Here is a 13,542-nt window from a genome sequence, read left to right as displayed (position 1 = left end):
AAGATCTACCTCCCTTTCTCTGGGTAACTCTGCATTTCAAATAACATAATAAATAAATGCTGCTTTAAAAAATCATCTACAGAAATTATAAATTTACAAAGCAATTTACAAAATTGTTTTCAGTGGAAAAGAACAATTTTCTTCAAATATGTATAGAGTAATGTTAGTAAACTGAAGTATTTTTATACTTATAATATATTCACACATGTTTGATAAATATGCCTTTCTTCTGTGTATACAATTTATTTAAAAGTTCTAAATATTTATAACCATCCTTTTTTATTTCAAATACTTTCTCACAAGTATTTTTAAGCTATAATTAGTATCAAGAATTACCATTTTATTGTATACACAACTCAACTCTATAAATTCCATCTACCAAGTCCCAAATGATACTTTTTATTACAATTATTAATTACAACATTTAATAGTATTTGCTTTGTAACCCACTATTCAATATCATTATTAACCTGAAATCCTTAAACACTGGTAATTATCACCTCCTGGGTACACAAGGATTAAATCTCACTTTTCTTTCAAGCACATAATCAAACTTTTTTATTCAACCTCTCCTGTCAGTACACAGGGCTTTGGGATTGAATCCAGGACAACAAATATGGACAGAAATAATACATTATCCTTTCAAGTTTAATTCCAAACCACCAAATATTCTGGGCTATCCTACATGCCTTCTCTCATCTTCTCGCACTTGATCTTAGTCAAAAGGCCAAAAACAATTCTCCACTATCTGTTCTCAACTCTTAGGGTGACTTTAGGTATCTTTAGTGTCAATGTTAATGACTTTAATAGCCTTCACCGAGTATCCTTTAGACTTGGATTGAATACTGATTCAACTGCAACTGAAACAGTAAAACATAAGTTCTGACCAGTAAGTTATATGCTTTCTTAATAAAAGACTATGAATAATGAACATGAATAAACAAAATCCCAGATATCAACTATTTTGGGTAATATGAACTCTATAGTATGCTGTATAATTAATTAGCTCATACCAAATAGGTAAATTCGTATAGAAATATACAAAGTATTGCATTTTAGAAATTATTAAGTCATAAGATGGTACTCCCATGATTTCGCTCATTCAAAAAGGACTAATGGAGAAAGAAATTACAATAGAAGGGAGCAACTTTCTGTTAATATAAGAAAAATGAAATAATTGGATTTAAATTTTATATTTTAATATTAAATTCTATATCCTCAAAATGTTAAAAATAATAAAGCCCAAGAGAACTAAAGTAGTGCTTTATTCCTTTGTTTTCCCTTTTAGGCATTCCCCTCCTGCTAATATCATTTTGACATATTTATTCTGGTTATTTCAAAACCCACTAAACAAAGGGTGGCTAATGTCTGAAATGCAGGTCATACGAGGCCCATGAAACCTTTTAGTCTGGTCCTGCAAAGGCAACTTCAGGCAGGACTTGAAATTCAATAAATATATACCAGACTAATGTTTAAGCTAATATATGTGAAGCATGGGTGTTATAAATATCCAAACGCTTTTTGGCATAAAAATGTTCTTCACTCTTATTTTAAGAATTATTAAAAAGAAAGTAACTTAAGAATTTATAACTGTAATAAACACTGCTTAATGATTACTTACCAATTTCTCACATTCACATATTATTTTAACAATAACATGTCATTTTCTACAACCCAAAACCAATGTAGTAATATTTTTCCAAACCCTGAATTTGATCGACTGATTTTAAGCTTTAGTTACTTATCTGAAAGAAATGGTTACAGAGGTGTTGGGGGCAGCAGAGACAGAGAGATCCACTAATCTATCGATTCACTCTCCCAAATATTACAGTAGACAGCAATAGAACAAGACTAAAACCAGGAGCCAGGAATATAATTTAGGTAACCCACATGGGAGACAGAAGCCAAGCACCTGGGCCAGCATTCACTCCCTGCCAGTCGCAGAGCTGCGTAAGAAGTTATGTACTGAGTTATGTACTTGAACTAGGCACATCAATATGGGACATGAGAATTCCAAGTAGAAGCTCAAGCAACTGTGCCATAACACCCTCACATTTCAGCTATTGTTAAAATAGAAGTTATTGCCTCATGACTTCCTAAGTATGTTCTCCCTGCTTCTTGAAACTAGGCACTAAATTTTTTTTTCGTTTTTTAACAGATTCAATAGCACTTCATATATACAACTCGAAAGATATAATTTCTCTCTTTCTTTCTGTTCCCTTTCCTTTCTTTCTCCCGTCCCTCCTTCGTTTTAATTTTTGAGATAACATATTTTAATTTAGATTATGATTAAGGGCTCCATTCTCCATCAAATAAAGAGTTCAGCAGTTGAAAAGCAAAAAGATTCCAGTTTACTGTGAATATAAGTCAGGAGTAAAACCAATATCCAAAATGAGAAGATGGTCAATTCACCCATATATAATAAATTTTAATATAATTCCAGGTCATTAAAGCTACACTAGTAGTACATTCTTAACCACTGGTTTGACACAGTATTAAAAAAAAACTTGGCTAAGCTATATTTGCAGCAATACTGAGTTTTAATCTAGAGGCTTGTTAATCTGTGTTAAATGAATTTGGATCCCTTAATAGATTGACTGAGGTAATCAATTCTATCTCCCAAGGAATATTTTGGCCATGTCAGAAGTAACATGGGTGTTAGAGAGTCTATTGTCAAATAAAAGATCATCTAAATTCTCCTAACCAGAATCTTACTATCTACATCTCCGTCTCTCACACTTTCGTATACATCTCATTCTGATTGCAAAGTCGGTTTATGTCATTGTTCTCACTGAAACTAGAGTTCCTAGGATTCTGGAGAGGTATTCCGAGGGAGCACTACTGCAAACTGTAGAGCAGCCAGCCATGTCAAAGACCTACCGCTATACAAACCACAGGAATTCTACTTGCTAATTTTAAGTGTGTGTGTGTGCGTGTGGATGCACATGTATAAACCAGAATTTCATAAGATTTTTTCTTTAAAAGTAGCTTTGGTATTTTTTTTTAAAGATTTATTTATTTTTATTGGAAAGGCGGATATACAGAGAGGAGGAGAGACAGAGAGGAAGATCTTCCATCCGATGATTCACTCCCCAAGTGAGCCACAACGGGCCGGTACGCACCGATCCGATGCCGGGAACCTGGAACCTCTTCTGGGTCTCCCACGCGGGTGCAGAGTCCCAAAGCTTTGGGCCATCCTCGACTGCTTTCCCAGGCCACAAGCAGGGAGCTGGATGGGAAGTGGAGCTGCCGGGATTAGAACCAGCGCCCATATGGGATCCTGGGGCGTTCAGGGTGAGGACTTTAACTGCTAGGCCACGCCACCAGGCCCTGCTTTGCTATTTTTCAAGGACAGTTATAATAATTGGCCTTGTGAGTAGATGCTAATTACTGTAATCCTGAATGGAAACTCACTTATGACCTGATCCCATCAATTTGTTAACTCTATCTATCTCATGTCTTAGAACTGTTCACAATTCTCAAAGCTTCCTATTTTTATGCTACTTTAGGCTTTGCTACTTCAATATCCTCATCTAAAACAACAACTTTCCACATTTCATTAGCAAATTTCAGCATCCTTCAGGTTTCAGCTTAATTACACATCTGAGGGACCTTCCCTGACTTGTAAATGTGTCTTACTTTTATAACTCAATTATAACATATAACAATGTACATTAACCCTATTGCTCTGCACATTCATTTTATCCCTACGTCTGCGAAACTTGGCTGATCAGGTTTCTGAGCCACGTTGTTCTGATCAGCAGCATCTGCAGTTAACTATTTGGTATGTAAGGACTAGGTCTCAAGTCTTTTCCTTCCTCCTGTTATTTCAGGAATAAACACTGAACGAATACAATAATTTGCCTGAAAGGTACTATTTGACCAAAAAATCTTTTAAGAAGAGGGGGTTCTTAGTTCACATCCAGTTATTTCCTTACATGAAACTGATACATTTATTAGAACAACTGAACTAAATTTCTAAGCATGCATAATTTAATGTAAAAGATTTTAGACAATAAAAATACAGTGTTGGTAACTTGGGTAATAAGCGACCAGAACACAAGATCTTTTTTCTTTCAATTTTGAATTGTCTGAAACATAAATTAGAGAAACCAATCATCTTTTGCTTACCGGGTTCACATATTTCTGATTCAATGATTATAAAACAATTGACACATAACATCTTTACATAAACATTATATGAAACATTACAGATTTTGCAACTTTTGAAGTCTTAAATAGTAATTTTTTAATCTAATCTCTAATTTCTTCGAAACAAATCTTTTTCATAAACAAAATATTTCTATTGCTTACTACTGCCCTCTAGTGAATTTCAGGAAAATCAACAAGGGTAAAAAGATACACAATTTTACAGTGCTTCTAGGTAAGCCAGAAGTGTCTCCAATTTCATTTATTTGAACTTCAAGGAATAAATCACTGACTCTGATTTAAAACTAAAGTAATTAAAAACAATACAAACTAGTAAAAACATGTATAGTACCTACTTGCATTTCTCAGTATAAAATAGCACCTTTTCTCTATAGCTTCTGCTTTATCTAGAATGGGCTCCACTTGTAAGACTTGAACTAATATCAAAAGCCAACTTCAAGCACTATGTGTACACTGAAAAGCGCTTCTTCTGCATGTTTGTGAAATCTGATATTCAAGGATATCACAATAAGACTATTCATTAATCAAGCACTCAAAATTTTCCTTTTAAATACAAATTGGTTTAGAGACACGTATACACATATTCTTGAAATGAAGGCGTGTTATAACAGTGGCTGGACGGAAGTATGATATAGCTATCACTATCTGTACAATCACAAATTTGGTCAAGGTAGATTACTTTGTATTTAGAGTAACTTCAGTTGAGTTAACATAACTATGTCACTTACAATATTATGAAGTGACATTACAAAGCTAATATATGAGATGAAAAAGAACAAAGAAGCTCAAACAGTAAAGCAACTATTTACTAGAACAATTGGGTCAAGTGATTTATGACATTAAGAAAAGGATATATCAGCTCCCTGCTTGTGGCCTGGGAAAGCAGTTGAGGACGGCCCAATGCATTGGGACCCTGCTCCCGCGTGGGAGACCCAGAAGAGGTTCCAGGTTCCCGGCTTCGGATTGGCGCGCAACGGCCCGTTGCGGCTCACTTGGGGAGTGAATCATCGGACGGAAGATCTTCCTCTCTGTCTCTCCTCCTCTGTGTATATCTGGCTGTAATAAAATGAATAAATCTTTTAAAAAAAAGAAAAGGATATATCCAATGTTGAAGCTATTTTGAACTTTTATACCTATCAATGTGCCAAAGTTGCCTTTTACACAGCAAGACAAAAAACACCACCAAACTAGTTACACTTGCAGAATGCATGTTAGCAGCTTCAAAGAAATTTCCAAAGATAAGGGCAGAGCTGTTAGAAAGAGCTGTGTCATCAAAAGCTCTTCAGAGTATAAAATCTAGTGTAGTCTACAAAAACATGAACATCAATAACTAATGGAAAAAGTGATTCAGTGTTCTCATATTCCAACTATGAATTTTTAAGACTACCTTTCCAATTCTTTTCACTCCTGTTTTCTATGTTGGGCATGTACAAAGCTACTAGGACATTTTAAATTTCTATATAAGTCTAAGAAGAGTCTCTCATTAAATATTTTAAAAGTATAAATAAACAGAAAATCCTGTCATGGATTTAAAAGTAGTAAACAAAATCAAGGTATACATTAGTCAGTGAACTTAATTAAATACACTATCACATGGAAGACTGAGCAACACTGCTTCTTAAAAGGCTGCTTTTTTTAAATCTCCATATATTATTGCAACTACTGCTGTACCTCACAGAGTGCCAAGGAATGGAAGTATTCTCCCAAAATACATATGCTGAAGCTTACTCTTTGGTGTGATAGTATGTGGAGGTAAAACTCTTCAGTCAAGAGACACAAAAGAACCTGCTTCCTGCTTGGTCTCTACCATAGCACAATGTGGTGAGAAGTGGCCCTCATCAGACACTTACTCTTCTGGTACATTGAACTTGACCTTCCCAACCTCCAAAACAATCAGAAATAAGTATCTGATGCTTATTCCACTGAGTCTTTGACATATTTCTTAAAAAAAAAAACCTAAATTAACATGAGGGCAACATAACTTGATGGGTACAAGAAGGAAACATTAAATGTTTCTATTTCACTATAATTATGTTTATTAGTTTACACTGTTTAGTAAGTACACACGTATTAACATAATAGGTATTTTTAATCATAAACTTGGAGGGTGCATTTAAAATTTCAATGATAGTGGTATATAATACTGTGAGCAGTCACTGCTTCTGTAAGGTCCTTCATTTTGCTGGAGACACCATTTATTCAACATTTCCCCACTTGGTGGCACCATAAAATATCTACATTAAAATTTGTGCATAGAAGTTTCATTTTCAAAAATTTAGGAAGCATTAGATTTTTTCAATTTAACCTTTAAATAACAGACAAGCTAAGATGTTCTGTGACATCATACTTTTCCTAAAACTAAATGCTCAGTTACTTGACTATTTTTAAGACATTGTACAGTGTTCAGAATCTTAGAATTTAAATAATCAACTAGTTTCCAAACTAAAAAATAAGTATCTCGATAAAATTTATATTTCAGTGGTATGTGAAATAAAAACCTTCTCTAGTCACAATACAAAAAACTAATTAAAAATTTTGTGACAGTTTAATAACTACTTCCATTAAGAGTCAAAATACTATCAATTTTCATATTTGAGAATTTTAGTTAAAAGGAAAGCTTTTCTTTTTCTCCTCTATACTATAAATTTTGTAATATTTTACCAAATGAAAATGTCAGTTTTTAAGCTAGGGAAAAGCTTAGTATCAAAACTGCAAACAAATATAATTAATACTATTGCTTGTCTATTTACAAAAAGACCAACAATCTATAAGCAACTGATTCTCAATGAAGCTTATTACACCTTAAGTATTACTGTTTCCTCTTTTTTTTTTTTTTTTTTTTTGGTACGAACAAGAGAGTTGGGATTAGAATGTCAATTTCACAAGAAGGCTTACATTTCTGACTAGAGCTTAGCTGTGCTTCCATGCTGGTCCCCAGTCCACCAGGAACTCCTCTAAACTACTCTTCCTCTCTCTACCCCCAGTAAGTACTAGCACGACTCACCCATGACTGAGCTTTGAAAACACTTCCAGCAGTTTGTAGGTGATACTTATTTGTCCATCCACAAATCCTCATGCACTCCCACCACCACTGCAGCTAGCCACCTCTCATTATGAAAGCCTCTTCAACATTCCCATCTTTGAAGAATTTATACTGTCACTGATAATCATTGTTTCATCATCTGCCTTACTTTCACTGGGTAAGAAAAAAAATATTCAAACTTTTGTTTGAACCACATTAAATGTAATATTCAACTTCTTCAGTGACTATTTACTAAGCACCAATATATTCTAACATGCATGAATTTCCTAACTCCTCACAACCCAATTACTGAATTATTATTCCCTCTTTAAAAACAAGGAAACTGGGCCCGGCAGCGTGGCCTAGCGGCTAAAGTCCTCGCCTTGAACGCCCCGGGATCCCATATGCACGCCGGTTCTAATCCCGGCAGCTCCACTTCCCATCCAGCTCCCTGCCTGTAGCCTGGGAAAGCAGTCGAGGACAGCCCAAAGCATTGGAACCCTGCACCCGCGTGGGAGACCCGGAAGAGGTTCCCGGTTCCCAGCTTCGGATTGGTGCAGCACCGGCCATTGTGGCTCACTTGGGGAGTGAATCATCGGATGGAAGATCTTCCTCTCTGTCTCTCCTCCTCTCTGTATATCTGACTTTGTAATAAAATAAATAAATCTTTAAAAAAAAAAAAACAAAAAACAAGGAAACTACAGGAAAATCTGAGAACCAGGATGGAGTGCAGAAGGGGAAGATCAGGCCTCATCACCAGCCAGTTCACACTTAGGTGGGGACTAGGGGCTGACTGGGAACGCCTAGCCTGCAGCACCAACCAGCACACTGGAACTGAGGGCAGGTCGGATTGAACTAGGCTGATGTACGCACTGGTAGATGCTGAGGAAAGATGAGCCACATCTGTTAGGGGTGGTGGGCGTCAGGTCCATGAGCCCCAGGGGTAGTGGGTCCGGAGGGCCTTGGGTCTCCTGGCCCAGATTCTAGGGCCCACCTATATGGTGGGTGTTGGTTCCATGAGCCCAGAGGGTAGGGCATCCAGAGGGGCCTGGGTCTCCTAGCCCGGATCCTAGGGCCAAACTATGTAATGAGTGTCATATCCATGAACCCCAGGGATGAGGGTACAGCAGGTCCCGAATTGCATGGCCTGGGGCCTTGGGCCCACTTGCATGGTGGGCACTGGATCCGTGAGTCTAGGGTGGGGGTGATGAGGGGCCTGAGTCTCCTGGTTCAGGTCACTGAGCCTGCCTATGTGGTGGGAGCCAGGTCTGAGAGCCCCAGGGGTGAGGGTCCAGGTGGCCTGGGTATCCTGGCCCAGGGCATTGATCTGCCTGTGTAGTGGGGGCTAGATTGGTGAGCCCCAGGGGTGGGGGACCTAGAGAGGCCTGTGTCGCTTGGTCCAGGTCACTGAGCCTGCCTGTGTGGTGGGTTCCGGGTCCATGAGCCCTGGCGGTGGGGGTCTAGTGGGTCCCAGTTTGCATGGCCCAGGGCCTTCGGTTCACCTGCACGGTAGGTGCTGAACCTGTGAGCCTAAGGGGTTGGGGGTCCAGCTTGGCCCTGGGTGTCCTGTCCCAGGTCCTAGGGCCCACCTATGTAGTAGGTGTCAGGAGTGTGAGCCTTGAGGATGGGGGTGGGGTCCGGTGGGGCCTGGGTCTCCTGGCCCAGGTCCTTGGGTCCTCCTGTGCTGTAGGTGCGGGATCCATGAGCCCCAGGGGTATGGAGCCCCAGAGGGGCCTGGGACTCCTGGTCCAGGTCGCCAAGCCCATCTCCATGGTGGGTGCTGGGTCCATGAGCCTCTGAAGTGGGGGATCTGGCAAGTCTCTAGTTGTATGGCCTGGCGCCATGGGCTGCCTGCTAGGTGGTCACAGGATCTATAAGTTCCAGGGGTAGAAGATCCACTTTGGCCCAGGTCACTTGGTTAAAGTCCATGAGCACACCTAGGAGGACTGGTCCTCCTCAATGTAGAGAAGGGGTGCTGGATAGCAGACCATGGTGCACATGGAACACATGGTTTCTCATTGGGGCTTGCAGAAGACATATGGTACCATGGCAGAGAATGGAACAGAACATATGGACAACTATCCCAGTCAATAATGACAGCAAATATCTGGGTGAATGGAGACTCTAAGGTCAACTGTGTCAGCCAATGGACATTGGAAGGGATTCCTCATCCATAGATTGAGAGATCGACACCATTTCAAAGCTATCACATCATGTGCCGTTGTGATCCTGGGTTGAAATTGGGTGGTCCTTCCCCATCCTCGGATACTGGGATGGTTGGGAGGCTGGGTATGGTCTACCCTCCTACATCCCCCCTTCTCCCAGAAATGGGAAGAAGAAATAGAAACCTTGGAAACAATGATCACATCCACTTCTCCCTAACCCTGGCTCCTTCCCACCCTAATGAACTATGTAAACATCATCTAAAACAAAAAATAAAATGAAATAAAAACAAGGAAACTTCGATGGCAAATTAGACAAGGGGACCCTTGACTTGAGAACCACACTTAAGCCTCTCCCCTGACTATATAACTTCACTGCTTATGCTGCTTAAAGAATACACATAATTTAACTTCCAGGTAGCCTGATCTTGCGTTTTCACACTGGAAACTCTCCTTTGGCTTTAACTGAAGAGGTGCTTCGCTATGCTGTTCGACAACTTCCATGTCATCCCTGTGCCCAGCTACTTCAGTCCCACCATGAGGTCCTCTAGCTTTATAACCAATGATCTCTAGCACAATCTTTCATATTCTAGAAAAGTAGAGCTCTTTGAAGGCTGCCTGAAACAATGTACATGAAAAGTACAATAAATATCACAGCTGATTTGATTATTCAAGATAATTTCTTTTTTCTAATATTACAAATTAGTTTAAAATATGCATATTTGTGATACATTTATTTCTAACAGAAAGTTCTTTTTCAAACATTTTTAAGAACTTCACTCAATTTTTTCTGCTGTCACTTTCCACATCTGTAGAGCTTAATGTGGAATCAAGAGCTATACTGCTAAACTGTTTGTCAGAACCCCTTATTTTTTAATTCAAACTATATTTTAATCAAAGAGTAAATTCAAAAGCCTAACTATGACCTCTAGCACTCCACATGAAATGGCATCTCACCACCTCTTACCTGAACCTCTGCCATAGCTGTCCTCGTTAACTGAGCTCCAGCCACAATGGCTTTGCATCTTTATGCAATCGGAACACAACATACATATGCCCCTTTCAGAATCTGCACTTACGTCTCTAGCTCACATCGCTTTCACTCCATTCAGGGCTCATTTCAAACGTTACAGGTGCCGTCTCTTGACCTTAGCAGCAGTAACAGCATCCATTACCATCTATCCCCCTAAGCTACCTTACTTTCTGTATAGCATCTAGAACTTGACCACAGGGATGCATTTCCTCCTGGAGTTTTCAATTTCTGCACATTTTCTAAGTCTGGCACTAAATGTGCCAACAACCCACCTCCCTGCCTTTTTTTCTGTGCTTTCTATATTTTTAAGGATGTTTACATAGCAAATACTCTTAGAAGAGGCAGACAGCATGTTTTGAGAAGAGGCTCGGCTTCTCAAAGCTCAGGGTACTGTAATGCACTCCTCTATGTGCAAGTTTGTCAGGTTCTATTCCCATTACCCCATGGGTGCTGACACTAATCAGAATGAGTACATGCTGATTCCATGACCACTCCTATTACTATGTGCAGTAAAGCTCTTTGACTGAAACCTCCCTCGTGTCTCTGGTAACTATTCCCAAATCCACAGCAAGCAACAAATAAGGTAACACCTGATCTCTTCACAGTTTCAGAATGACACTACATGTTAGCATTCTTTTTCCATTCGTGTCTCCTAACTAATCCTTCATCAATGGCTACTTACTTATTTCCCTATAATTTCCAAGGCATTTTTACAAGGAATTTGACTTCTCAAACACCCCTTCAAGGCATTTTCCCTGACAGTTGGAAAGATAGTACATAAAAAGATTAAAAGACAATCCCTGATAAACTAAATGAATCAGCCACAGAACAGCAAGTAGGGACCAGACCAACTTCTGCTTTGTTATTTGTGGCATGTTATTTGAATATGTTTTTGTGACAACTTCTTAAAAAAGAATTAACATGCTGTGCATGCATTTTGTACAATGGGAGGATAATCATCCACTAATATTATATGGTAACTTCCTTATATGCAAATAAAAGACAATGAATAAAACTGAGTACCCAAATAAGAATATAAGAAGTATTAAAATGCATCATTTAAGACTTTTTTTAAAAATGTATGTTTATCTAACTATCTACCTATCTATATTTATTTATTTGAAAGGCGAGAGAGAGAGTGACCAAAAAGTTCACCCCCCAAACATCCACAATGAGAGAGAGAGAGAGAGACCAGGCTGAAACCAACCCAACACCTCTGTGTGTGGCAGGCATTCAACTACTTGAACCATCATTGTTTACCTCCCAGGATGCACATCAGCAAGAAACTGAAATCCTAAAGCAAACCAGAACTGAAATTTTGGCATCCCAAAATGATACACCGGTATTTTGCTTAAAGTCATAACTGTTGGGCCAAACCAAACACTATTTTCTTCCTTTATGATATATTACGGCAAATTAATGATCATGTTTCAAAACTAGATTTTGCCATTATTTCCCCCATCTCTTTCACTGCTTCTCATTAAATTATATGTACAAATATATGTGTGCTTGTGTGTATATACACACATATGTGTATATATACATATACATATGTACATATACATACACACATGTATATACATGTATACACAAACACATGTATATACATGTATACATATACACATGTGTACGTATATATGCACATATGTATACTTGTGTATATGTATGCATGATTTATTTTTAAACCTTATTTGAAACACAGTTACAAAGAAAAAAGGAAAGAACGAGAGATCTTTCAAGCCCTAGTTCACTTCCCAAATGATAGCATGGGCTTGAGCTGGGATGAACTGAAGCCAGGCGCCCGGAATTTTTTCAGGGTCTCCCACATGGATGCTGTTTTTCCAGGCGATTAGGGGAGACATGGAACAGGCAGGACAAGAAACAGCACAAACACAGAATGTCTGCACCGCACATCACAGCACCACATCCCCCTTAGGGAACAAGCTTTTGGTCTAGCGTTACATACCTGTTAAGATATATTTAATCTGTGTCTGAGTATTTTTCTAAGATTTATCTATTTTTATTGGAAAGGCAGATATACATAGAGAAGGAGAGAGAAAGAGAGAAGTTTCATTTGCTGGTTCATTCTTCAAGTGTCTGCAACAGCTGGAGCTGAGCCTATTCCAAGCCAGGAGCCAGAAGCCTCTTCCAAGTCTCAAACTCTGGTGCAGGGTCCCAAAGCTTTGGGCTGTCCTCAACTGCTTTCCCAAGCTACAAGCAGGGAGCTGGGTGGGAAGTAGAGCAGCTGGAACACAATCCGGTGCCACGTGGGATTCTGGCATGTGCAAGGCGAGGACCTTAGTCACTAGGCTATCCAGCTGGGCCCTGTATTGGAGTGTTTTGGTTTGATGCCCACCGCCAGCTCTAACTCTACTTTCACACTAAAGCAGACCTTGGGAGGCATACATAATGGCTTAAATGACTGAGAGATTATTGCTCATATGGGAGATCTAGATTACTTTTCCAGTTGTAGGTTTAAATCCCAGGCAGGGCCACTAGCAGATATTTAGGTAATCAGCCAGCAAATGGGAGCATGCTGCCCCACTTCACTTCTCTCTCTCTCTCTCTCTCTGTTTCTGTGTATCTTCCAAAAAATTGAATATTTATTTAAATGTATAAAAATTAGACTCTGCTATTACTCTAATAACTCCTTTCTTTTATGTCTAAAGGAGACATACTGGAAAAACACACAAAAATGTTTCCATTATAAACAACATTTTTTTCTTTGGAAGCTCCAAGAATGTTGTTACATATTCAGTAATCCAATTTTGTGATGAATTCTGAGATTAATCCCAATCTAGGTTTGAGACATATTTAAAGCATCTTATATGATTCTAGGATATGGGCAGATAAGAAAGAAGCATTTATCACTGGAGTTTGTTCTATAATTTCAGCAGTGTACAAATTTTGTCCATCATTTATAATTCATACCCTATTACTTCCAGAAATATTAAAAAATTTTTGAGGGCCCGGCGGCGTGGCCTAGCGGCTAAAGTCCTCGCCTTGAAAGCCGCGGGATCCCATATGGGCGCCGGTTCTAATCCCGGCAGCTCCACTTCCCATCCAGCTCCCTGCTTGTGGCCTGGGAAAGCAGGAGAGGACAGCCCAAGGCTTTGGGACCCTGCACCCGCGTGGGAGACCCGGAAGAGGTTCCT

At 39.1% G+C, this 13,542-nt stretch overlaps 1 protein-coding gene across 1 annotated transcript in view; it reads right to left on the bottom strand.

Annotated features, from left to right (window-relative positions):
• LMBRD1 (LMBR1 domain containing 1) overlaps nucleotides 1–13,542 on the bottom strand; it is a 113,062-nt gene that overhangs the window by 55,615 nt on the left and 43,905 nt on the right. The window lies entirely within an intron of this gene.

Source organism: Ochotona princeps, chromosome 1 (assembly GCF_030435755.1).
Source record: "Ochotona princeps isolate mOchPri1 chromosome 1, mOchPri1.hap1, whole genome shotgun sequence".
In the NCBI taxonomy this organism is placed as follows: domain Eukaryota; kingdom Metazoa; phylum Chordata; class Mammalia; order Lagomorpha; family Ochotonidae; genus Ochotona; species Ochotona princeps.
The sequence above is the reverse complement of the archived record's forward strand: the minus strand, read 5'-3'. Positions and strand labels throughout refer to the sequence as shown.